Source organism: Phascolarctos cinereus, unplaced genomic scaffold (assembly GCF_003287225.1).
Source record: "Phascolarctos cinereus isolate Bilbo 61053 unplaced genomic scaffold, phaCin_HiC Scaffold_726;HRSCAF=1367, whole genome shotgun sequence".
In the NCBI taxonomy this organism is placed as follows: domain Eukaryota; kingdom Metazoa; phylum Chordata; class Mammalia; order Diprotodontia; family Phascolarctidae; genus Phascolarctos; species Phascolarctos cinereus.
This window is the reverse complement of record NW_027556098.1, coordinates 114514025-114540842: the sequence shown is the minus strand read 5'-3', so window position 1 is coordinate 114540842 and position 26818 is coordinate 114514025. Positions and strand designations below refer to the sequence as shown.

The following is a 26818-nucleotide window of genomic DNA, read 5'->3' as shown; positions in this document are numbered from 1 at the left end:
CCAGTTTTGCCTTGCCAAATGTGAGCCTTGGATTACTCCCTTGCCTTTACTCTGACTTATATGCTATTGAATAAAATCACGAACCATGGTAACTGGGTCTACTCCATATCTATGTTAAATAAGATCATCTGGGCTCTCACTACAGCAAGGCAATCCATTTATATCTCATTAATAAATTACTATTCCACTTGCTACAGTTACTTTTCCAAACCTTCTCATTCCTCTTTAAACCTCCCACAGATTTCCCTCTCCCTAAACTCTCAGCTGAAACCTAACCTCATATTTCACTGAAAAAAAAATGAGGCTAATCATAAAGAGCTTTTTCCTTTCTCCTCTCCTTCATATCACATCATGGAGGTGCCTTTTCCAACTATATCCTCCTTCACCCTTGTCTCACTTGAAGTGATGGCACTTCTCCTTACCAAGGCAATCCTCTCTACATGCACAAGTGATCCAATTCTATCCCATCTTCTCCAACATATTGCCTACTCTATCATTCACATGTTTTGACTTATCTTCAATCTTTCCCTGTCTACTGCCTACAAACATGCTCATGTCTTCCAATTCCTCAAAAAAAACCCCTCATTCATCAGTCTTTCCAATTTTGCTATCAACTCTTATTATTTCTCTTATTTTTGTGACTAAACTCATCAATCAATGCCTCCAATTCCTTTCCTTTCACTCTCTTTTTAACTGTACAGTAGTTTAGCTTCTGGCCTCATTTTTTAACTGAAACTGCTCTCTCCAAAGTTAACAGTAATAGCTTTATTGACAAATCTAATGGCCTTTTCTCAGTCCTTTTACTTCTTGACATCTCTGCAGTCATTGATACTGTTCATCATCTTCTCTATGATACCCTTTTCTCTTTAGTTTTTTTGTGAAGTGGCTCTATCCTGATTCTCCTGCTACTGGTCTGACTACTCATTCTTAGTCTTCTTAGATCTATCTTCATTTAGATCATTCCCACTCACAATGGGTATCACCCAAGGCTCTGTCCGGGGCTCTCTTCTCTTCTTTCTCTATAGCTTTTCATTAGGTGATTTCATCAATTCCTGCAGATTCAATTATCATCTCCAAGCAGATGATTCTCAGATCTATTTGTCCAGTTCTAACCTCTCTCCTGATCTCAGGTCTAGCACCTCCAACTGCCTAATGGACATTTGAAACTGGATTCCCAGAGGTATCTTAAAATCAAAGTGTCTAAAACTGAACTCGTTCTGTGTTTACATTACATTGTCCCCTCTTCCAAACTTCTCTATTACTATTGAGGATATAACCATCTCAGTCATGCAGGCTCACAACCTAGGTCTTATCTTCAACTTCTTGCTCTCTCACAACCCCATATCCTATCATTTGTAATATACTGTCATTTCTACCTTTGGAACAACTCTCATATATACTCTTTTCTCTCCTCTGACACTACAACAACATCAGTGTATTGTAATCATCACCCCATGCCTGGATTATTGCAAGAGACTGCTAATTGGTTTACTTACCACAAATCTCTCCCCATTCTTGTCTATCTTCCATTACTCATCAAACTCATCTTCTTAAAGTGCACATTTGACCATGTCACTCCTCTGCCCCATTCAATTAACTCCAGTGATTTCCTATCAGTCATCTCCAGGATAAAATATAAAATCTTCTGTTTGCATTTTAAAGCTTTTCATAACCTGGCCTCTTCCAACTTTTCCAGTCATCTTATAGTTTACTCACCCACAAGACTCTGCAATCCAGTGACATTGGCCACTTTACTGTTCCTAAAATAAGACACTCTGTCTCCAGATTCTGAGCATTTTCAATGGCTTTTTCTTATGCCCAGAATTCTGTCTTCCTTTACTTCCTTCAAGTCACAGATAATATCCTACATTCTATAGGAAGCCTTTCAAAATCCTCCTCAATGCAAAAATCCCCAATATGTCCTTTGTGTAGCTTGTTTGTACATAGTTGTTTCCATGTTCTCTCCCTGTCAGTCTGTGAATTGCTTGAGGGTAGGGACTGGGTTTTTTTTTCCTGTGTATCCCCATGGGTTATTATAGTATCTGGCATATGTAGGTGCTTAATAATTGCTTTTTGACTCACTAGCTTAATTAATTAAAACATTTCAATTCAGTGAGTCATTTTTAAATTTTTTTGGTTATTGAAATTTTATTTTAAAGATTTTTTTCAATATTTTAAATTTTATCCTCCCCCCCCTTTAGTAGTTGACATCATACTAACAAAGAAGCTTCTCTTCAAGAGCAGTCCCATTTCAATGTTTCTGTACCACCCTACTTTGGGCACTGTTTTATATGAAAAGGCAAAACCACCAGTGAAGCTGTCAAAGCCCTTAACAATACCAATGGAGCCTTATCTATTGAAGTTCTTACAGAAAGATAATCAAGTAATTGGAGAGATAACTAGCACCATGGAGAGCTGTCATTGTGAACTAACATGGCCAAGATCCAATTGTAAAAAGCCAGAAATTATACACAGTCCTTCAGCCACCTCAGTCAGCCAAAGAAGAACAAAGAGCAACATAATCAAGACATGGAATGAGGATGTTTCCACGAGATTCTCTTGTGTCATGTCTGAATACCAGGTTAGGAAGTACAATGTAGACCCAGTGGTGTGAGAAGCCATCAAAGACAGCATAGAAAATAAGAGCATTTTGACTGAGTTTGATAAACTTCAGGAGACACTGATCAGAGTAGGGAGACTGGAAGATGTGCAAAAAGCTGAACAACAAATGAGGGCTCTGATAGAAAGGGCCATCCAAAAAATAGAAAGGGAAAAAACAAAGTATAAGAAAGAACTTGACTGTGTGTCCTGGAAAGTTTTCCATTTTATACAACAGGTTAGAAGAGACTCTCCACAAGGATTACCCAGAGCTGGGAGTCATTTGCAATGCCCTCACAAAGAGCATTTGCCTGAATGGATTGGTTGTAGATGTGTACAAACCAAAGAGTTTGGCTCAGAAATCTCTCCAAGTTCCCCCTCAGATTGTTCAGTTTCTACAGCAGGTAAATTGTGAGACATTCTCTGAATCTCTTTTTGGAGCTGAGAATATTCCTGTTGTTTACAAGCTGGAGGGTGAAGTAGTTATGCTGGTTGGTTCCTCTCCCCAAGTTCTTACAGAAGCTGAAAAATAGATGAAGAAAGCCTTGGACTTCAAGTACATCAACCTGGCACAGCAGGATTTTTAGTGATTGTCAGTGGGAAACATTCACTGGCAATTTAAATAAGAAATATGATTGCTCCTCAAAGACTGTAATAATATAACAACAAAATTCAGACACTGGAGTTAAAATAATGATTGCTGGTTGTATTTACCCAGTATGTGAAAGCTGCCAGCTGCTTTGTGAATTCACAGAAAAAAAACCACAAAAATACAAAAATTTGTTGCTGTGATTTCTTTAGCAATCATCCAGTCTGTGAAGATGGAAAATAAGCAAATCTGGCATGAGCTGAGGATGAAAAATGTGAAGGTCAACTTCAAAACTCAGAGGCAAAAACCAAAGAGACATTTCACTGAGTGGGCCAAAAGAAAAAGTGGCAAGAGGAGTGGCCATGGTTAAACAAACACTAAATTTAAGAAGTGTTCGAAATTTTAGCATTCATAAACCAGAGGCCAAATCCTTATTCAAAGACAGAGAAGAGGTTTATAAAATGGAAGCAAAAAGGAAATATAGTTATTCAATTTGGCTACAAGAAGATGGAGACAAGAGCAGTGGGGGCAGTATTGATGGGCAGAAGGTCCACTGCACGATAACCTTAGAATCTGGCATCTTATTAACTGTTCAGGAAGGTGACTTAACCCAGTTCTCAGCAGATGTGGTGGTGAATGCTGCAAATGAGGACCTAAGGCACTTTGGAGGCATGGCAGCTGAACTCTCTAAAGCAGCAGGCCCAGAGCTACAGAGTGACAATGACCAGACAATACAGGAACAGGTTAAGATCTCTCCTAGCTGTGCTGTCTCAGCTGCTGGACAGCTCCCATTTCAGCCAATGATTCATGCTCTTGGCCCCCAGTGGAAGCAAGAACATGCTCACAGATATGTGTAGCTACTAAAAACTGCTAAAAGACACAGACTGTCTTTATCTGACTGGATTTTATGGGCACACTTCAATAGCCATCCCAGCTGTTAGCTCTGGGATCTTTGGCTTCCCCTTATAAGAATGTGCACAGACCATCACCCTGTCCATGAAGAAGAATTTCCAGGACCCCCAAAATAAACAGAGCTTGAAAAAGATTCACCTTGTAGATTCATCTAAGGAGGCATTTCAAGCTCTTTCCAAAGCTGTGAAAAATGTCTTTAAAGATCTTTTTCCTGGTAAAAATTCAGTGCCCTGTATACAATCAGAACGTGAGGGGGGAAAAAAACCTCAGGGGAAAAAAAATCAAATATGGAAATATGCTGGCCTCTATCCAAACCAGAGAAGATCTGAGCATCTTGTTAATTAAGGGATATATTCAGGATGCTGAGGTGGGTATCACTTCAACATCGCTCAAGGTAATTTTGAAATTGAAGTAGTTTGATTCCCATGGAATCATATAAACCTCCTGCATTGGCCTTACATTAGTAAAGCTAATACAAGGTTAGCCTGAGGTTAGAATTCTACTGTTCTGAGTGTGTGGAAGCTGAATATATCCATGCAGATGTCCCATGCTCATTATTTCCAGAATCATACAGGGGTTGTTTCAACTGAATGTTCTGCTGGGTCACAGTGATTATTCCTCAGTATCTATTATAACAATTATTTCTAGCTGCCAGGTAGAAGTTTTCAGAACTAGAGGCAACACAGAAACATTCACCCCACAAGAGAAAAAAGAGGAATATGCTGGTAGAACAGGTCAGAGAGCCATGAAAGGTCTAATCCTGTAAGGATAGAGGCAAGAAATTTAAGTCACTTAAACTTCTTTGAATTTAATAATCCTCACTTACAAAATAGGGATACTAGGACTTGAAGTATCTATTCTCAAATAATTATTTTCAGGAAAGTGTTTTGTAAACTATATGTTATATTAATATAATTGTAATAAGATATTATTATGGCATGTTGATAATTCACTAAGTCATTTTGCTAATGGAGAATTGGTCAATTACTTTTTGGAGGTATATAACCTGTACTTGAATGGGATCACTGGGTGCATAGTCAAAAACATTCAGAGTATCTGACATTTATACAGTTTTCTTTCTTAATTTTATTTTTAATTTGTGGAATAAAACAATAATTTTCATAATAGCACAATAAAAAGATGATTGTACATGAAACTGCAAATCTATTATGCACAATTTGCTATTCCTTTCAAATATACAAAATTATTATGTAAATTTTTTCTTTTTTTTCCTTCCCCACTACCCCACCCTAGAGATGGCTACAATTAGACACAAATACACACACATGTGTAAAATTATTCTATACATACTTTTACTTATCAGTTCTTTCTCTCATTGCAGATAGCTTCTTTCTTCATATGTCCTTTATAATTAATTTGGGTATTGATAATAGACAAAATAACTTATTCACTCAAAGTCATTCTCAAAACAATATTGTCATTACTGCATTCAATGTTCTCCTGGTTCTGCTCATTTCACTCTTCATTATTCAGTGCAAGTCTTTTTGTGATTTTCTAAAAATCATTGAGCTCATCAATTTCTTATAGCACAGTAGTATTCCAACACAAATATATACCACAACTTGTTCGGCTACTCCTCAATTGATGGGTATCCCTGCAATTTCCAGGTTTTTGTCACCATGAAGAGAATTGCTATAAATATTTTAGGAGATTTAATCATTTCTGGAAATAGACCAAGTACTGGTATTGCTGGGTAGAAGGGTATAAGCAGTTTAATAACTCTTTGGGCATAATTCCGAATTGCTCTCCAAAATGGTTGGATCATTTTACAATCCCACAAATAATGAATTAATGTCCCAATTTATCCACATCCTCTCCAACAGTTATCACTTTCCCCTTCTATCATTTTTAGCCAATCTGGTAGGTGTGAAATGATATCTCAAGGTTGTTTTAATTTGAGTTTCTCTAATCAATAATGATTTAGAGCATTTTATATGACTTTAAATTATGTATATTTTATATAGTTTTCAAAACACATTGCATATATATTTCTTTTGCCTTCACAACAACCTTGTGAGGTACCATACCAAATGGGCTCCACTCACACAGACTGCAATCAGTCTGTAATTTGGTGATTCAGTCAACGAAAATCCTATAAGTATCTTGCATTTTCATCCTTTCCCAAGGGTTTTGCATCAAGGTTTTATCAAAGTAAAGCTTAAATTTATTGACCCCTACTTCACTTGGATAATCACTTTGCTGGGGATTGCCATTCATTGTTAGCTTAGCATTGATATAAAGCTTTAAGGTTTACAAAGCATTTTAAAAATATGCCATTTTATCCTCACAACAACCCTGAGAGTAGGTGCTATTATTATCCCCACTTTACAGTTGAGGAAACTGAGACAGACAGAATTTAGGAGACTTCTCCAGCATCACAACGAGTTAGTGTATGAGGCTAGATTTGAACTCAGGTCTCTCTGACTCCAGGTCTGGTGCTCCATTTACTGCCACCTATCTATTGTCACTTCTCTTTCTCTAGACAGATAGAGATAGATAAATATGGACACATAGATATATACATGTACACACACATTTGTGTGTGTGTGTATGCATATATGCATGTGTATACATGTACACATGTGTACATAATACACATTTATACATATATTTCAATATTACATTCTACCTATTCTAAATGTGTTTATTCCACTATATTCTTTTACATGCCTAGTTATTTACCTGTTATTTCCCCCTTTACAATGTAAGCATCTTAAGCGATGGATTTTTCAACTTTCTTTCTACCTCGGAACTTAGCATAGTGCCTGACACATAGCAGGCACTTAATAAATGGTTGCTGATAGAATACTTGATTCATTATGTGCAACCTGAGACCTCTTATTTTAAGTCAAGGGGAAGAGAAATACATTTCTTAAATATACTTCATACTTTCATGCCTTATAATTGCTGTCCTGGTACTGTGAATGCAGAAGTAGGTGGCTTGGTACAAAAAAACTGTATAACATTACTGTACACTAAATAGGCCACCTTCTCCATATGTCCAGCAGCCTTTCTGTCTCCCTCTACCTCCTCTTCCCTGGCTTTATTCTCCACTCTCATATTTTCTGCTTGTTTTTCTTCCTTTTTCTCCTTTCCTCCGAATTCTCACCATTGGTCCTTATTTCTGCTTTGGCATCTTCCACTCTGTCTACTCTTTTCTCCATTCTCTCTTCTTTTTACCTTTTCCTTCATTCTTCTCTCTTCCACAAGCAGGATCTTCCCAGATTTTGCAAGGAGAGGCCAGCCCTAGCTTAGAGGCTATCCTTCCTTCCAGCTTGCTTTATTTTTTGCTTTTACATTTCTGAAGATTAGTTCATGTTCTATCATACCTATATTTTATTTAAAAGCATCAAGATACACGTAAAGGACTTATGCAATATTTGGAAGATAATTATGAAAGTACATTACTCATACAGCATAAATGGCATATTCCTCTAATGCATATAAGGGCCCCAGCCAGAGAGATAAACAGAAACAGAGACAAGCAGAGACTATTTCTGATGGTGAACTGAGTTTTGTTTTGTTTGTGTGTTTTTTCTTTTGTATTTTATCTTAGATTGACTTGGGGGTACATTTAAAAAACTTTTTCCCTTGAGGCCCCCAAATCTGACCTCACTCATTAATGGGAGCTTAGCACCCTTTCTTTAAAAGAAAAAATTATTAATTTCTTTTTTTATCATTGTTGCTTTAAATGTTGCAATTTATTCCTATAGACTAGACAACAAATTCATTTCCAGAAGTTGTTCAATAAGAATTTGTCAAGTGAAACTCCTCCCACTGACTACCCTATTAAAATCTTACCTTATAACATATAAGTGCAGCTAAGTAAAGCTAACCAACGCATTGACCTTGTATAACAAGGTCCTACCTCACAATGGAGGGAAATGTGCCTTACTGTAAACCGTCAGAATGGATTTGTTGCTAGAGTTGCCTACCTGTCTCCCTCCACCCCAAACAACCTTATAGCTCCAAATCTTTAAGCTTGTGCTTCTGTGATTTCTTCTCTGTCAATTAAATATAAGAAACAATCTCCATATTTTCTTATCTGTCACCTAATCGTCAGGCACATTCTTCCTGTCTCTTCTGCCATAATCAGTATGGCAGGAGACAAACGTAGACCAGATGATAGATTTCCTTTCTGCCACAAACAATGCTGCAACATCATCACCACCACCCCACCCACTCCTAAGAGATGTAGACTGGGAAGAACTGGAAGCAAATAAGTCCCTAGTAGGGTATTGGTGTTGAAATCTCTTCCTGGTTCCTGCTTGTAAATCTCCCTAGTCTCTTTTTCCCCTTTTTTTCATTTATACCTGTTACTTAGTAAAGGAAACAAGTTACTTCCACCACCACTTCCTTCAAACATTGTTTGGATACTTCTACATCTTCCTATAGACTGATAGTTTTGACACTTGATATTTTCTTTTAAATGTGAATAATTCTGTATTGGGGAAAGAGAAGCCTATTGAGAAAATGGGAGCTGTTAAAAAGGTCTGAAACAGAAGTCTACTACAGGAGTATGTGAAGGAAAGCTTTTATTATGGTTCTCATGAGAAGTGGGCACATTGCAACCTAGTACAGCACATGTATGCTGATATAGAAGCAGAGCCAGCTTTAAATGGTTAGTAAAAAAAAATCCCTACTCCTCCCATTTGAGCTGGGATTGGACCAGCTCATTTGGGTTACACTCTTCCTGAACTGCCCATCCCATGTTACTCCTTGTCGTGTTCACTCCTCCCAGTCATACGTCCCATGTTAAAAAATGGTGACTATCTCTGCCTTCAGAGATATTCTGAGTTAATATTCAATAAGCTCATTAATCAAGTACAGTGGACAAAAGCCTTTGCTTGGTCCTTGACTCTGACCCATTGCACCTGGTTTAGCCTCTAGGGCTCTGTCTTAAGGAAGTTGTGGTTTTGCAGAGTGTTCAGAGCACTTTCTGATTGGCTGAGGGACTACCCAAAAGATCTTGGAAGTCCCCCTCAGAATTTCCATGTTCTGCTATGGAAGTCTAACTTCTAAATCTTTCCCACAGAACCTATCACAAGATAGAGATGACTTGGAAAGATTCCTCTGGTCCATCCTCTTCTTTGCGGTTTCCCACAAATATATTTGCAGAAAGTATTCAATAAATATTTTTCAAATGAATGGGTGGATTTTGCATATTATAGAAAAATGGAAGCTCATTTAGCAAACAATTAGCAAAATGGATAATTGGCTCTTGAGTAATTCATAGGCAAGTATAGAAATGTGGAGCATAATGCTTCCTCCAGAGCAGACTCCCTAAGAATTTCCCCTACGTCTACTGGCACCACAATAAACTCACTACTTTGACTGGAAGGCTTGAGTAGTCTAATTCTTTTGAGGCAGACACCCTGTAACCTTGCCTTTCAGGGGTCCCAGCACCCCAAACCACAACATATTGGTGGCCCATGTACAAGGAATTGCCTGACCCCCTCAAGTCCTTCTCCAGCCAAGACCAGAAGGTATGTAAGCCTCCCCTCCCTCTACATCCCTTTCTCACTCTGCAGTTGGGATCACTCCCCAAGCATCTAGGAAGTCTTGAAGGTGCTTTTCAAGTCTGACGTTCTCAGGCTCTCAGTCCAGCAGTTCAGTTCAAGGCCATGGATCGGGCACACCTTCTGCTGCATAGCGGATGTACACCCTATCTGGAAGCACATTGCCCAATTCTCTGAATTCTCTCAATTCTTTAGGACACTAGGGAAACCGAGAAAACTGGAGGTGCTTTTTGGTTTCCTGAGACTTACTCCTTTCTATACCCCAGGATCTTCCTTCAAGGAGGGACTCCTCAGTCCCATGCCCATGCCTGCAGGATCCCCCTTCTCTTCCAGCCTTATGGCCACTGGATCCTCTCAGCTGGACTCAGCAGGGACTTCCCCAAGCTTTACCCCTAGGTTAGAACTGGATAAAGCTCAGTCTCCCAGACCTTGAAAAAGAAAGCTTTGTGACTGGCCTCAATACAATCTAGAGGACCAAGAAAAATTGTAAAAAATTTTTAAAAATTCTTAAGATTCCTCTCCCTATAGTTCTGGCTGTGACCAGGCTAAGGCTATAGTGAAAAGTTAGAACAGCTAAAAATATATTAGATTATGGAGGTTTTGAGATTGATCATTTAGGAGTTTTGAAACACCTCCTTAAAATCCCAGTCACTAACTTTCCCCCACTCCCTTCCCTTGAGTTAAGAAGGTATCTCAGTGATTGTATTGCATGTTTTCCTCTTAACCCCTCTCCTCCAATATCAGATTCATCTTGTCTTCGAATTCACCCTCCCCCACCTGGTGAAAGGAAGGAGTAGGGGAAGGGCAGCAGCTACATTGGGGCCCCACTGGCAATGTCCCTGGACCCTAGGCACCCTGTAGCCCACCCAGAAATCCTGGGAGTTTAACCCAGGTTCAGAACATCCTGCTCACCTTCCCCTCCCCCAGCATCATGGTGAGAGAGGAGAGTGATATGGGTCAAGGCAGTATGAGGTAAGAAGCCAGCCACCTTCTGTACTCAATAAGCCCACTTTTCTAAAAGTTGTAGTTTTAACATGTTAATGATGAGATGCTGGTTTTCTGTGTAAAGTAGTTTGGAAATGTATTCAACAAGATTGAAGGCACCTGATGGCAATGGGTTTGTTTCAAGTTTCAAACTGGTAAACTTTTGTTTATCAGTTATGTCAAGCAACTTTTCATAATTTGGATGTTCACCTTGGCTTATAATTGAGGATGTTGCAGCTAAAACAATTTGTCTCTCATTATGAAAAATTTAAGATTGTTAACTAAGATGTTTGGATTATTTTAAATGCTAAAACCTAAAGCTGGTAATTGATTACTGAGTGTGCAGAAAGGAGGGGATAAGGTAAAAGCCTCATCCAGGTTTGTTTTGCCCCTTCAGAGCAGTCCCCAGGGCTAGTCAAACGGCATAGCCCACAGCAACTCTATAAGTAGATGGGATAAATAGGAAGCCCCTTCTCTGGGGTCCCTGTCAATCTCCCTTATTTTGTAAACTTCCCAAAAAGCTTGTTTGGATTATGGAGTTCCTAAACAATGAATTTGGCTTGCTGAGAATTTGCAAGTATATAGAAATGATCTCTAAGGATTGGCTTTAACCCCAGGACAAATTTTAAATTTGAGACATAAATCCTGTAAATTTTTCCCTCAGCTGTGATTAGTGAAATGTGCTGTTTGAGGTAAAAGCTCAGAGACTGTAAATGATTTTATTTTAAGTTGTCAAATGGATAGTAATAATCCATCAACAATCAGTATTGAATAATCCACCATCTGAGAGAAATGCCACAAGCTACTCAGAGAGAATGTGATACAGGTGGAGGTCTGCAGCTGGAAAAGCTAAGAGGACAATTTCAGCCTCAGTCTAAGATAGGATCCTCCTGGCTCAGTTTCCCCATTGTGTTCCTTTGAAAAGGAATGTTACCTACCTGGCTGACTATTCCTAAGTCTGGCCATGAGGTGGAATTGACAAATCCTTTCCCTGTTTTAACCTTTTATAGTAAATTTCTATAATCAGAGCAAATGGTTAGTAAATTAGTATTCAGACTTGTCATGTGCCTGTTGGCATAGTCATGGGAATTATTATCCCATAGACTAAGGCTGGGATAATAAAATGTGTGTTTAAGATCTGAGCTATTCAGACTAAAATTATATTCCTTTCTGTATCCTAAACTACTTAGTAATTGAGTATTGCTATTAATTACTGAAATTAAATCAGAAACTTCTTCAATTTGGTTTGGGGAAGAGAATTTTGGTGCAATCAGTTTTCTTAGATGGAGGCAACCTATTCGGCCTAGTCATTACTTAAGTATCCTCACAAGTCTTTCTTATAATTAGAGTAAAATTCAATCTCTGGCAAATTCATTGAACCCAGGGTTAGAAAACTCCTACCTGCAAAAGTGTTGTTACTTCCCAATAGTATCAGATCCTCCTGAAGGATTGGAATCCAAGTCAAAACTTTTGAGAAAGTAACAAGATCAGATAACCCTGCATGTCAAATGTGAATGATTCTAATGTGGCTCTTGCTTTCTTTCTTTGTTTTCCCCCTTTCTGACATCACTTTTAATTCTCCCTATATTTGGGCCATACATATTGAACTTGCTTGTCAGATTTTTGTCTTCCAGAATATGGACCATTTATCTACAGTTGGTAGCAAACAGGAGTACCAACCCACGTCTACCTATCATCCCCTGGATACAGCCTATGCTTGGTTCCAGTCAAACTCCTCCTTGGGACTCCATCAAGGCAGGCACAGCTCTACACCATTTGCCAGCAGGAAACAGTTTCAGAAGCTGAGACCTTCACTCCTTGCCCCAAAAGATTTTGTGCCTCATTTATTTGAGGGAGGAATGATGGGGTTATGGGATTTGTGCTAGACCCCTAAAAGAAAAAAGACCAACTCTTTGAATGCTACCCAGCTCCTGAACATTCTCACACATTTCTACCTAGATAATAATCCTTCTGTCTTCCATGAATGAATTAAAAAAGACATTCTGACCTTGCTCAGTATGCCTACAATTTGACCCAGACTCTTTTTTATGTTAATCTTATTCCTAGCTAGATGTTGAAGGACTATTTACAGTATTTGCTCCCAGGAAGGGCCAGCCACCCCTCCAGGAATGGAATATTCATAAACAGGAATGCTCTCAAGGATGTTTTGAAAACAGCTCCTTTTCCACTGATCATGCATTTATTTGGCTAACTGCCTTCTTTGCTAGAAGGAATTACAAAAAAAGTGGGTAGTCCTGAGCCATCTTTGGAGTCTTCCCATGGTATGGACTCATAGTCTGGACCTTCCTGTTAGGACTCTGGAGGCTGATCCCAGGACTCCTCAGTCATGTGATCCAGTAGATGATTCCCCTGATGGGGATGATTGATTGTGGTAAGATTTGATAATGATTGTGACTTACTGATTGGAGACATATTAACTATTGAGACTTATAATATTATTGCTTACTTACTGAGACTTATACTATCACTTACCTTTATTATTGTTTTAATAATAAATACTATATGTATATGTGTATATATGTACATGTATGTATATATGTATATATACATATATGTACTCAATAAATATTGATTAATACGATGAGATTCCCCACCCCCATTTCTATTGTGTATTTCCTACCTTTTAAATATTTCAGTAGCTTGTTTCAATAATTCAATAATTTCAATTGTATATCGTTATTTTAATTAAATTTATTTTTTTAATGAACAAAAATCAGCCTTTTCTTCTTCCCTTCCCTTCTTCTATTCAAAAAGAAAAAACAAAACCCTTTGCAACAAATATGCTGTCAAGCAAAATAAATTCTCATATTAACTATGTTTCCAAAAATTTATGCCTCACTCTGCTCTCTGAATCCATCACTTCTCTGTAAGTATGCAACATTTTTCATCGTGAATCCTCTGGAATCAAGTTGGTCATTGCATTGGTCATAGTTTGGAAGTCTTGCAAAATTGTTGATGTCATTAGATTTTTAACAAGATACTGGTTTTGTCTTAAAAACCAATCTTATTGTCAACTCCATTCCTTATAATCTTCACCTTGACAACAATCCACCTTCTCTCTCTGGGGCCTTATAAAGAAAACTGGCCCAAACCTCCAAGAAGAATTAAATGCAACAGGAAAAGGAAAATCAGTGAGAGCAGGCCATGTTTTTCTAACAAAAGTCTGTAATCTGGACTACAGCTTTATGCTCTATGTGGTGGCTCTAGGTGGGATAATGGAGCAGGGATTTCACAAAAGTTAGAGAAAGGTTTGAGTGCCCTTAGAGGCCATAGAGGATCTTTTTTCAAATCCATGTAGGCTATTTCTCTTTTCAATTTATGTGAACAGTTATGGGAGAATCCATCATATTTGCCATTTATTTACATGTAATTGATACCTTCTGAGGCATGGTCAATAATGGCCAAAAAAAAATGATATGTCATTAGTAGTGGTAGTACTGTTATTGATGATGATGATGATGATGATGATGATGATGATGATGATGGTGATGATGCTTTATTATGGTAAGGAAACTATGAGGGATATGGGGAAAATTGATGAGTTGGTGACCCTGGTTCTCCATGTATGGATAATTTTTATTTGTTCCCCTTTTACATGCTTGTGAGCACACACACACACACACACACACACACACACACACATACATTGAATTTGAAGCTCTCTTAAAGGTCTCTATATCTTCCCATACTCTCTTCTTTTCTCTTTCTTCTTTTCTGATTCCCTCAAATACTGAAAAAACCAGAGGCAGCAGAGTAATGCAACTATGGTCAGAGTTCTTAGAACCATTATGTTTTCTTCTTCCTGTTCCCATTGCTAGCTGTCACACAGAAGTCACTGTCATATACTCTTCATACCCTAGGTCATATGCCCTTCATACCTCTGTCCCTCCACTCACTTGATCCTGTCTTCCCGAAACACCCTAGCTCAGAGTAAATGAGCTCAGAACTCAGAAAATACAATATCTAAATAAGTGATACAAGGCAAAAATCTAATTAATAGCTTCTCATACCTGTTTTTCTGTGTTGGCATATACACTGTATGGGGAGAAGGGCACTAGGACCCAGACTCCTTAAAGCAATCCCTTTGCAAATGTGGCTATCAACTCACAACCAACCCTGGAAGTCCCACCTTTCTCCTCTACCTTCTCCCTGAGTTCTTTCATGATGATCCTACTCTCCCTTAATACACCAGCTGGTAAACTTCCAAGGTCCTTACACAAATGTTAGTTCTCTATCCATACTTCTTCTGTCACCTCAGTCAAGCCAGTTTCCAAAGAGTATATGACCAATATCAGTCCCAAGTTTCCTTCCCAAAGCTCTTAAATCAAATTAAGGAATAACCAGAAGCTGAATGCTTTTCAGCATTGGCCATGCAGATGTTCCTTTTTGCCTAGCATTCTCTGTCTCTGACACTAGCCTTGTATCGCATTGATTTATTTTATGTTTTTCAGATTATGAAAGATATCATCACACAATGTTTAAAGATGACTACCATTCTCTCCTTAGCATCAATCACTTTTCCAGCAATTGGAATGGGGAATTTGGGGTTTCCTAAAATCCTTTTTGCTGAATTAATCCTATCTCAAGTGTTCAAATTTAGTAGCAGAAGACCTTTGGAGACTCTAAAGGAAGTTCATTTTCTGTTGTATCCCAACAATACTGACAACATTCAAGTAAAGTTAATTGAGTCATTTTGGTTAACAAAGTGCCTTCCTCATAGAGGAACTTAATAAATGTTGCTTTGATTAAAAAAAAGACTGTTCTCAGTAGCCTGATAGATAGCAATATTTGCAGTTTCTTGCATTGCTCACATTTTTGTTTTTTGTAAGGCTTTTTTTTTCTGGACTATAGGTATGGTAACACTGCTAAACTCACTAATAGGATTTTCTTCTTTGAAAAGATCTGCTATTTTGTAACAAGGTAAGCTTTTTGAGAAAAAGAGAAAAAATATATAAGAAGATGCTGAACAATTCCAACAGCCTTTTCCTGACTTATTTGAATGAACTCTTAATGGCAAAAGGTGGGAAATGTACAAAAGATAAAGATATCAATGTGGGTTAATATTTCCTTCAAAGGTTTATCCAAAGTAAAGCATTCATGGGGCAGCTAGGTGGCACAGTGGATAGAGCACCGGCCCTGAAGTCAGGAGGACCTGAGTTCAAATCTGCCCTCAGACCAAACACTTGACACATACTAGCTGTGTGACCCTGGGCAAGTCACTTAACCCCAGTTGCCTAAAAAAACCCCAAAAAAACAAAAACAAAAACTCAGGAACAAAGTAAAGCATTCACCACAAGGAGAAAGTCAATAGGCCTAGAAACTGTCTTAGCTGGAAAACACTTGAATCCCTGGTCAAGGGGATAGAAAAAAACAGCTAAGGGAGGGAAATAATAACTTAAAATATAAACTCACTTGTAAAACATTAGGGTCAATTTATAATTCAATATAGCCTTGTGTAACACTTTCTTCAGCACCTCCAGGGGAGGTCCACTCTCTACAATTGTAAGCCCTGTAGGTAAGGGGGCAGGATAGAGCCAGTTTCCCATACATGTACAGGGTTCCAAGGACTCCAGTGAGTTTATATTTTAAATCATTATTTCCCTTAGTTGTGTGATCCTGGGCAAGTCACTTAACCGCTGTTTGTCTCAATTTCTTTGTGTGTAAAACAAGGACTCTGTGGCAAACCACTCACTATCTTTGCCAAGAAAACCCTGCTGGGCTCATGAAGAGTTGGACATGACCAAAAAATGACTTAACAAAATGATTCCTTTAAATCTGAGAGAGGTCTTCTTTCAGTAGGCCTCCTTTCAAAGCAGAGAAGTGATGACATCCACTAGCAATACAAAGGTACCCAGTCCCAGCAAGGAGAAAATACTTCTAATCCTTTCCTTATAGTGAAGGTGAAATCATTGCTTTCAATCCCCTTAAAATTTAATTCCTCTTGGATGCTTTAATGGCAAAGTTACTGAATTTTAAGGAAATCCCCTAGTAGAACTTGGAGTATGCCGAGGGACAATACAACTGATGGGCCTAAAAGCCATTTTTACCACAATTATCTTCAAGGTATAGTTATTAAGGATGAGCATATTCATATCAGTCTTTCCTTACCGAATGGTCACAGGCATTTTACTCTCCAATCTCCCAGGAGTGGGGAGCACCTCACAGTAACTACCATCTCAGTAGACATCACTAGAAGCCTGAAGGCCAATCAGAACTCACCATACTCTTCATGGCTCATCTCTCACTTCAAAGAGATCATTACACTCCAATCCTGTAAAACTACAGCATGTATTCTGGGCTGGGCATAGCTCAGATATTTTAGGTTGTATATCAAAACAAAATGAGGCACTCACAGATCATTCAAAAGTTAACCAAAGTCATAGCACAGGAAAGATATTCAATGGGCAAAGGCGTGAGGATACCTTGTGTTGATTGAGCTTGGTGATACTCCATTGCCTGAGTTGCCCACTATTTTCCATTAGCCATTCTTGATAAAGGGTGCTACTTAGTTATTGTTCAGTCATTTCCGTCCTGTTCAACTCTTTGTGACCCCATTTAGGGTTTTCTTGGCAAAGATACTGAAGTGGTTTGCCATTTCCTTCTCCAGCTCATCTTATAGATGAGGAAACTGAGGCAAAAAGGTCACAGGATCACACAACTAGTAAGTGTCTAAGGTCACATTTGAACTCAGGTCTTCCTGACTCCAATGCAATACCTAGCTACATACTAATGAGTGCTTTGCACTTTAGGGCCTAGGAAGTGATGTCAACAGTCTGAGCCAAACAAGTCTCAAGGATAGTCTCCATAACTTTTGAGAAAAAACTTACAACCTTTCTCCTAAGGAAAAACTTGAATGGGGATAGGAGTTAGGCTATTGCTCCCACCAAAAGCTAGTATCTGTCAGAGGCAGGACTTAAACCCAATTGTTTATCCACTATGCCACAATGCATTCTATTGATTATGATAAGCAATTGGATAGCCATCCTGAATATTTAACAGATCAAAGAGAATGGTAGGGATTGCATTTTGGAAATTGTCTGATGTTTTTGATGATCCCAAGCTACTCTAAGTTATAGAGAAATTATTGATCTATATGCATGAAGGGAGTTTCCACGTGTGCAAGAAATCATGAGGATAACCCCAAAATGAACACAAAAAAGGACATCATTCCCCAATGCAAAAATCCATATTTCAAACAGAAATGTTTTCCTGATTGTGTTCTAAAGTTGCAGATCCTGTAATGTTGTAGTCTCTGAGAAACTAACATTACAAATAACTCAAGGGGCAATAGAGAAATATGGCAAACATGTCTGTGACAATATATTTCCAATGGGGACTGGCACTCCAAAACTGGAATAAGAGATGTCATTAAAGAAATCATTTATTGGAGAAAGAAAGAGATTGTTTATGCATTGAGAACAAGGAATAATAAGTCTGAATACTGGCACCCTTGAAACATAAAAGACCTCAAGAACGTCCTCCAGCATATTGGGTGGATCATTTCTGAAGATTCTATGGAAGAACATCAACAGGAAATCACGTGGAATAAGAAAACATGGGTGAATTTCAATCTGTACAGAGGGAGGGAATTACCCACATCAGTGATATCACAGATTCATTGAAATATTGAAGTATAGACTTCTGTAGGTTTTTTATGATATGTCCTTTAACACTTTCTTATACATTCTTCATTACCCATGATTCCAAAATGGAATTCTGATTGGGGATAACCAGCAGTTATAGAAATAAATCCTAGTTTATTCATCACATATATTTCTTTAATGAATTTGATTCATGTTTCTGCCAAAATTGCACCCAGTATCTGTATTTATATTTCTAGGCATTTTCAGAACAATTCACCAGATGGATTAATGGAAATACTACTAGTGACAAAGTTGCTGTAATTGATAATACTCAAGGTCTATTAGAGTTATTTATTTACTACTTAGTGGTAGTTGGAGTCTGCAAGAAAACAATCATGATTTCTTTGCAGAATAAATCAATAAGAAAAAAGATCTCAAAGCACTATGATACTATGGACCATTACAAGAAGCTAATTGTCTTCATATAGCCTATGTCATTCAGGACCAACCAACTGACTTATCCACTTTTGCTTCAGGCTGTTTTATTGACTCATGGGAGTTGTAACCATCTTTCATGTGACTTCTACATAAATTTAGACATAACCAATCAAATGCTTCCACTTCAAAAAATTTGGTCATGCTTCTAAGAATTATATTCATGCTACATGTACTATATTCTGTAAGTCTTTTTTACCTAAAGGATCACTTCTTGAACCTGACAGAAAAGTAGGCCAAGAGATTACCTAATTAAAGGAATAAGAAAGGGACAGAGAAAAGCCTAATTGCAATAGACCCAGTATCTGGCTTGGTGTCCCATTTCATTTTTTGTCTGCTTAGGTCTCCTTGGGGCTATTTCTAGCCCTGATTTGGGAGTCTATGAAGTGAAGATTAGTTCCATTACCTTCCAGGTTGCCTCTGGAGATATCACCAAAGAGAATTCAGAAGTGATTATAAACTCAACAAATTCCACATTTGTCCTCAAAACAGGTATTCTGTTTGAAGAATTTTAATTAATATAAAGATTAATGAAGTAGTAATATAGGAAGGTGTCATGAATCATCTGTCACAATTATGCATGCTCCATACCCTAGACTGGGTAAAAGGAATTCAGAATGGCTGATTCAGCTAATTGTTAGGAAACAAATCTGATCAACTCTCATCACTGTTCTTCTATTATACTTTATAAACATATCCTTGATATTTATCAATAAGCACCAGCATCTAGATTTCTCAAATCTACCTATCTTTCCCCAGCTTCTCTGCTGACCAATCTCACATTTCCAACTGCCTTTCAGACATCTCAAACTAGAAATCCAGTAGATATCTTAAACTCAACATGTCTAAAACTGAACTCATTATCTTTTCCCCTATACCTTTCCATTCCTACTACCTTTCCTATTACTCTTCAGGGCACTACCTCCCTAGGGTCATCTTTGACTCCTCACTCTCTCTCTCTCTCTCTCTCTCTCTCTCTCTCTCTCTCTCTCTCTCTCTCATCCCCCCCCCCATAACCAGTCTGTTGCCAATGCTTGTCCATTTCTTGAATATGCCCACTTCTCACCTCTGACACTACCACCACTCTAATGCAGACCCTTATCACCTCACACCTGGACTATTATAATGGCCTGCTTGTGGATCAGCCTGCCTAAAGTCTCTCTCTACTCCAATCCTTCTCCATTTGGCCACCAAAATTATTTTCCTAATGCACAGATCTGACCATGTCATACACACTCCTTGTCCCACTTTATCCCCCACCCCATTAAACTCTAGTGACTCCCTTCTACCTCTAAGATCAAATAGAAAATACTCTGTTTTGGCATTCAAAGCTCTCGTATCCTAGCCCCCTCCTTACCTTTCCAATCTTCTTGCACCTTACTCCCTAGCTGCTAATAAAAGGTTTTGTGCTGTGAAGTTTGGATTCAGTCAAAGGGCCACACTTGAGGACTTGTGGCCTCGAGGCCAAAGGTTCCCCATCCCCACCCTGGCACATGCTCTTTGGTCTAGTGACACTGGCCTCTTCACTGTTCTTGAACAAAATACTCCAGCTCCAGGCATTTTCTCTAGCTGTCCTTCATTCTTGAAATGCTCTCCCTCCTCTACTCCAAGTACCAACCTCTTTCAAGTCTCAGCTAAAATCTCAACTCCTACAGGAAACCTTCCCCAGACCCTCTTAATTATAGTGCCTTGTTTCCATTATTTCCTATTTCTCCTGTACATAGTTTGTTTGTATATATCTACTTGCTTGTTGTCTTCCCCATTAGATTGTGTGCTCCTTCAGGGCAGGGAATCTTTTACCTCTTGTTGTATCCCTAGCACTTAACACAGTACCTGGTACATAGTAGGCACTTAATAAATATGTGTTGAGGGGCAGCTAGGTGAAGCAGTAGATAGGGCACTGGCCCTGAAGTCAGGAGGACGTGAGTTCAAATTCGGCCTCAGACCAAACACTTGACACTTACTAGCTGTGTGACCCTAGGCAAGTCACTTAACCCCCATTGCCTAGCCAAAAAAAAAAAAAAAGAATAAATATGTGTTGACTGACTGAATCTCATCTCTCATTTACCTTCTCCAATCACCTGGTTGTAAAAGGGAACCTGCTATATCCAGAAGCAGTCCATTCCACTTCTAGATAGCTCTAATTGTTAGGAAGTTTTTCCTTACATCAATCCTAAATCTACTTTCTCCACTGTGCTTATACCTACTCTGTATAGCCAAGCAAACCTGAACTGATAGCTCTTCCATATGACAGTCTTAAATCTTAAAATAAGATATTTACAAATATCTTATATATTAAAATATATCCCATCTACTTAGGTCTTCTCTTTTCCAGGCTAGATACCTCCAATTATTTCACGTGATCCCCGTATGGCATGACCATCTTGAGGCCCTTTCACATCCTAGCTATCCTTCTCTGGATGGATACAATGCCTTTATTATTGAAATCTGAGATCACGTGAGCTTTTTTGACTGCCCTATCACACTGCTGACATAAATAGCTCAATAAAACCACAGAATATTTTTCAGATATACTACTATATAGACAACTCTCCCCCATCTTGTATTTGTAAAACTGATTTTTTTAAATATTCTGACCTAGACAAACATTAGGAAATATAAACATTCCCATACACAGAGAAGAACAGAAACAGAAGATAGCACATCAAATAACAGATTTACACCAAATTTGGACCTTTTCTTTTTTTTCTTTAAAAAAGAAATTGAAAAAATACATTGGTTCCAAAGCTGTCCTGTTTGTATGTTTCCCTCTGAACTTTGTGTTTTCTTCTATACTTAAAAAAAAAACTTCATTCATAGTTATTCTTCTTTTCTTTTTTTGTATTACTAGAACTATACCCCCTACTTTCCTCAAAATTTCCAACCAAAAAATGTTTTAATGCCCATGAGTAATTAATAATTAGAGTCAAGCAAAACAAATCCACACTTTGGCCTTGTCTGAGAATTTATCTCTAGTACATCTTCACTCTCTCAAGAGGTAAGAAGTGTATTTCGGGGCAGCTAGATGGTGCAGTGGATAGAGCACCTGCCCTGAAGTCAGGAGGACCTGAGTTCAAATCCAGCCACAGACCAAACACTTGACACTTACTAGCTGTGTGACCCTGGGCAAGTCACTTAACCCCAATTGCCAAAGAAGAAGAAGAAGAAGAAGAAGAAGAAGAAGAAGAAGAAGAAGAAGAAGAAGAAGAAGAAGTATATCTCATCATCTGTCAACCAATGTTATGGTTGATTACTGATTGCACTGATCAGAGTTAAACTTTTAAATTGTTGGGTTTGTTCTGTTTTGTTTTTTACCAAGTTGTAGTCACTTTAGTTCTTCTGATACCATTCACTTGTAAAGCTGATTTTTTTAAATCAAAATTTAATACTTTCCATTTATCCTTATTAGAGTTGGTTCAATACATGTGATAAACATATTATTTATACCCTTGTCTACCTCTTGTTAAATAGCACTGGGTCAAGTGTGGATCCCTGCATGACCCTATCAAAGACCTCCTATTAATGATATCAAATCATTAACTGCTACTCAGGGTTCAACCATTTAATCAATTCCAAATTCACTTAACTCTACTATCTTCTAGCCCATACCTCTCCATACCACAAGAATGCTAACTTTCTCACTTACTAGCTACATGATTGGAGACAATTAACATCTGCTCTCTGGGCCTTGGTTTCTTCATATATAACATTAAGAAGAGGTGGGCATTGCAATGGGTGATCTTTGAGGTCACTTTCATGTCTAGCATTCCTTGATTCTGTGATTCATCCTCATTCCTGTTGTGACTTTTTTTTTCATTTAGGAGTTTACAAAGCCATTTTAGAAGCTTCTGGACCAGATGTGGAATTAGAATGTGCAACATTAGGTATGGTATTGATGCTTATGTTTCAGTTATAATCCAATGAAAATGAAGGTCTGGGAGTGAGGAAGAAAGGATGTGAGAGACAATGGGAGCAAGGAAGAAACATTTTAGGAGGCATTGTTAAGTAGGTGAAGGTTCCTGGAAGTATTATTATTGTAATAATTTTCCTTCAAAGCTAGAGTTTATCTTTTGTGTGTCTATAGCAGGCAGCACCCACATCTGGTATGATCTGAAGGACTCACAAGGTTCCTGCATCTCAAAATATCTAACTCATCAATGTTCTACAGTATAAATGAATGAATAAATGAATGAAAAAGCATTTATTAAATGCTTACTACATGCCAGACACTGTGCCAAGGACTAGGGATGTAGATATGTGCAAGCAAGGTGGTACCTATCTTCAAAGAATCGATACATTCTAACAGGGGAAGAAAACATATAAAGCTAGAAAGGTAGGATACGGAGGAATACTGCAGTGGTGACTATTCTGGATATATCTAGGAAGGTTCCAGAAAGATAAGAGAAACAATCGCCTATCAATGTCCAGAGTCATTGAAAGAACTTTTTGGGGTTAAGACACTGTCTCTAGAATGTTACTGAGGAAGATATTCAGGCATTACAATATATTCGGTGACTACAACACTGTAACTATGGAAGTGTAGCATTTCTGATTACTTAAAACAGATTAAACAAATTAATTAATTAAAACAGTCTATGTTAGTACCATAAGAGGTAGTATGGTATAGTACAGTGGTGTTAGACTCAGATATAAACAGATTTCTGTGGACTGAATATTATACATATATATTTTTTCTTTTTTTAGGAATGCACATTACAACGGGACTTGATTGGATCTTGAGTGTGAAATGTCTTGGCTTTTATTAAGTTAATAATTGTTTTTAAAAAGTGTAAATGCAAAATACAGCTACTAATAGGAATAAGTAATAAATAATAGGAATAAAAAGTACACTAGAAGCTACATACAGCACTCAGGCTGTATATGACTCTGCAACATCCTTCCCCCGATTGCATTCCCTGTACCAAAACTTCTCTTTTAAGCTTTTGGTCAAGGAAGGAGGGAAGCGAGAGAACATGTTCCCAGTCTTCAAGTGTTGAAAATGTATTATACAGAAGAGTGATTATTAACCTTGTTTTTTTTTCAACTTAGTATAAAAAAAACACTTCTTATTACAACCTTTCAAAAATGGGATGGGCTACTTCATAAGCTTCCTGTTACTATAAGTGTTTTAAGTAGAGGCAGGGGGTGACTATTTGTCAATAATGTTTTAAGAGGTGTTCATAAGTGAGAGAGATTTCTACTAGAGAACGCTGAAAGGTCCTATTCATCTTTGAGAATTTATAAAAATTTGAGCAGAAGAATCAAACAAGTATCATGTCCTTCATGATTCTCCTTTCCACGTACAGCTTGCCTTTGCCCAAATAGAATACTTTGTATTTATTCTCAAGCATCCAACAGTTTTAGTAACTAATGTCTCATGCCTTTTTTTTTCTCCCAAGATAAACAATCTCACAATAATTTTATAGTTACAAGGTGGAAATCGGAAGTGCAAGAAAATAATTCATTTACTTGGGGCAAACGATGTAAAAGAAAGTGTCTCCAGGGTTCTGCAGGAATGTGAACAGAGGAAATACACATCCATGTCCCTCACAGCCATTGGAACAGGTTTGTAGCCTATCAGCGATTAGAATTAGCTCAGTGTCCCTTAGACTACGTATTCACTAGTAAGGATAACAATACTGAAACTGTATGATAGTGATGAAAACTATATTAATCTAGGTTCAGGTAATCTTTTAAACCCTGAGCACCACGGTGCTTGTGTGCTATTGGATTTCATTGCCAAAACTAAGATATGGGAAAGTAAGAAGAATGAAAAAAATGGATAGGTAAGGAATAAGGATGTGGGTTGGGAGAGAAGGAAGGAGAAGAAAGACAGGGGGGAAATGGAAAGATAAAATCGCTCCATTTAGCAATCATCAACAAACATAAAAATTGCAATATACAAAGAACAAAAAAGGGAATTGCATATGAGACCAAGTTTCTCTTCTTTTTCTAGCTCTCTTCTAAGGCTCATTTCTTAACTCCCTTATCTTCACCCTCTATATTTAACCATTTTGGGAAACTCATTTATTTTCATAACCTCAGCAACCATCTCTACACATATGATTCTCAAATCATTATCTCCAGCACTGACCTCAGCATCCTGCTTTCTTGTATCTGTCTATAGGACAACTTCACTCAGATGACTCATTGTCCATGTCAGATTTAACATGTCAACAACTGAATTTATCATGAAATCATAGAATTTTTTGAATTGAGAAGTCTTTTAGTGTAATTCTAGCAACACTTTATTTTTTAGGTGGAAAAATGAAACCTGAGAGTGTAAGTGACTTCCCTAAAATTTGCAAAGCTAGTTTAGTGGCTAACCTCAATTAAAACTCAGAACAATTATTTTTTCAATGATCTTTCCACTATCTTTCCCTAAAAAATAGGAAACATTTAATATTTTCCTTTTTATAGCTGATGGCATTTTTATCATTGTTTCCATCAAGGCTTCTTTCCTTTGATCTCAAACTCTAGAATTTGATATCTACTTTTTTCTACCTATTTCCTTTTCAGTCTTACTACATTTTGCTAATTATTCCTCCACAGTGTTTCCTAAATTATGGGGGGGGTACTGTTTAATGTAGTTTTTCATTATTTTTAGTCTAATATTTCTTGTCTCATTGAGTCCTTGCTTTATATGTGGACCATTCTAATTTTCAGGAGTTTATTTCTTGGCTAAGGTTTGCCACTTTCTGTTCTAAGCTATTGATTTTCTTTTCCACTCTTTTCCCCCATAGCTCTTATTTCATTTTGAAATTTTGTATCTATTTCTTCATTCCTTCCAGTTATCATTGTTTTCTCTGAGGCTTTGGCTTATTTTAGAGGCACTTTCTTTTTCTAGGTCCACATCTTGGGCTTCTCTAAATTCACAGTATTTCTTCATTGTTATGTTTTCTTCTGTTTACTCATATCTCCAGCCTTCATTTACAGATTAAGCCTTTATGTTTGTGTCAAACTCTTCTCCCTCTTGTTCTTTTAGATGGAATAGTGAGCTCATCCTTGGTTCTAACTATGGTAGCTAAAACTGGGTCCTACCCTCAGTAGAAATCCCTAGATTTAGGCTTAATTTCCAGATGGTTTAAGTTGTGGCCTCAGCCCCTTTTGTTTCCTTCTTATTAAACAGCCACAAATTCAGAGATAGCTCCATCTCTTGCTGTGACCCTAATAGACACCAACCTGATGTTGTCAATTGTGCTGGTATCAAGCTTCCTGCAAGAACCCAGTTGCTTCCCAGGAGCTCCTTGCTGTGGCTCAAGTGTGTACTGCTTGAGCATTTGGCTAACCAGTTACTGGTCTGTCTTTGTCACCTTCTGTGGCTCATGCCTGAGCCCTGAATTACCTGTACGTTGGTCTGACCTTGCAACCTGAGCCCTTTACCTACTCCAGTTTATTCTGCTTAGAGCATCTGTAGGCTTTTGGCAGTGCTAGTCTTGACAGAGGTGTTTATAGCTACTTTTCTTTGGTTTTCTTTATCATTGTTCCTTCTTATGTATTGTTAGAATTTTCATGGAATGTTTGTGGATAATCTGGGTTCCTTTTGGTCATAGTGTCTCATCATCTTAGTTAGAAGTCTAGACCATGGGCTTCTGATTGGTGAGCCTTCAATATATCTAGTCTCCTGCACACTATACATATACCATAATACTTCCTATTCTCTATCCCATGCTTCACCTTCCAAACTCCCATCCTGAGATCCTGAGTTCTGATTAGTGAGCATTCACTAGATTTATCCTGCATGCTATATTCCCTAGTTATCTTCATACTGCGCTGTTATGCATGTACCCTTTATCTTCACTCCCTTCCAACTCTATCTCTGAAAATAGTAATTAAATCTCTACTACCAAAATACTCTTTGTTCACTGCTTCCTTATATGTGTTATCTTCCCCTGTTAAAATGTAAGCCCCTTGAGAGCAGGATCTACCTTGCTTCCTTGTACTTAATATCCTCTGTACTCCTATGCTTAGCATACAATCAGCACTAAATAAATGCTTTTTCACTCATTTATTGTTCCCCTTAAGATTCTTGTGGTTTTGTTTCTCCAGATAAATTTTGTTTTTATTTTTCCTAGTCCTCCCAAATAACCTCGTGG

At 37.9% G+C, this 26818-nt stretch overlaps 1 pseudogene; it reads left to right on the top strand.

Moving 5' to 3' along the window:
* LOC110208032 (protein mono-ADP-ribosyltransferase PARP14-like) overlaps nt 1–26096 on the top strand; it is a 38669-nt pseudogene extending 12573 nt beyond the window's left edge.
* The last annotated feature ends 722 nt before the right edge of the window (nt 26097–26818 follow it).